A 1,289-nucleotide genomic window follows, 5' to 3' on the forward strand; every position below is an offset into this window, starting at 1 on the left:
GCCCCCGGCAGCTCGGGGAGGGGCAGAGCCCGGCAGCTGCAGCTGCAGCCCGTGCGAGGGGCTCTCCTGCCCCACGGCACCCCCCCGCCTGCTGCTGGAGCCTCTGGTGCAGTGCGGCTCTCGAAGCTTAACCCTGATGGTTCCTTCTTCCAGGGAGACCTGGGCTGGATGACCAGAGGCTCCATGGTGGGACCTTTCCAGGAAGCAGCGTTCGCCTTGCCCGTCAGCAGCATGGACAAGCCAGTGTACACAGACCCTCCGGTCAAAACAAAGTTTGGGTACCACATTATCATGGTGGAAGGCAGAAAATAAATCAAGAATGAGCATGACCATGTGGACTGCTTGAATCATGAGAGCTTCCCAGGCACCTTGAGCATGGGGCAAGCTGGCTGTAACCAGCAGTTGTCCCCACCGTGGTGGCCGGACACACAGGGTACAGCTGGCAGAGAACAGGGCCCTGCCCAGAGAGGTCAGGTGTTCTCTGGAGCAGGGGAAAGAAGAGCTTTTCCAATCGGCTTTGCCTGGCAGGCTAGCTGCTTGCTCCTCCCACTGCAGGTGCAATGGCCTGTCCACCTGAACAAGATGCTCAGGCTTCAGTCTACAAAGGTAAAGTGCTCCAGAAGGGAAAAAGGGGGTTCCTCGGGGTTGTGATCTTTATCCCCATCCTCACCCACAAGGATGCAGACAGCTCCTGAGCTAGTTCCTGCTGCAGAGCTCAGACCAGGACAGGCCCTTTGGAAAAGGAGTGACATGACAGCTAGAGCTGGTGGGGCTGCCCTAGGCAAGGGTTTGTTCCTGCCAGTAGAGGGGAGGGTCAGTGGTGGGATGGGGAGCTGGGAAGGAGTTGCAGGTACCCAGACCTAGAGCTACCTTATCCCCCTGAAGCTGAGGGAAGGAACTGTCTAACAGATGGCTGGTGTGAATGAGAGCCCAGGACATCTCCTGCCTCATGGATCTTGGCAACAGAGCCAGCAGAGGGATCCCCTTCCCACAGAGGGGCAGCATCCCACCCGGCGTGGCTCTCCCGAGGGCTCCAGCTCTGTTTGCAGCCGAACACCCGGCACGTCAGAGGGCTCAGAAACCAACAAGGAACACTGTCGTGAGCCGGTACCGGGGCTACCGGCTGTCAGGGTGTTTTTGTGACTTCCCCCCCAATGAGGAGAGGTTTGTTAAAAAGCCTGAGCGCCCACCTCTCCCAGAGGAACGGCCTCTGTGGGTTCGTTTCTTAGAGGGTAGATCAAAGTACCTCCCACCACGCTCACAAATTGTTACTGAGGCCAATGTTTAGT

Source organism: Chaetura pelagica, unplaced genomic scaffold (assembly GCF_000747805.2).
Source record: "Chaetura pelagica isolate M959 unplaced genomic scaffold, ChaPel_1.0 scaffold938, whole genome shotgun sequence".
NCBI lineage: Eukaryota > Metazoa > Chordata > Aves > Apodiformes > Apodidae > Chaetura > Chaetura pelagica.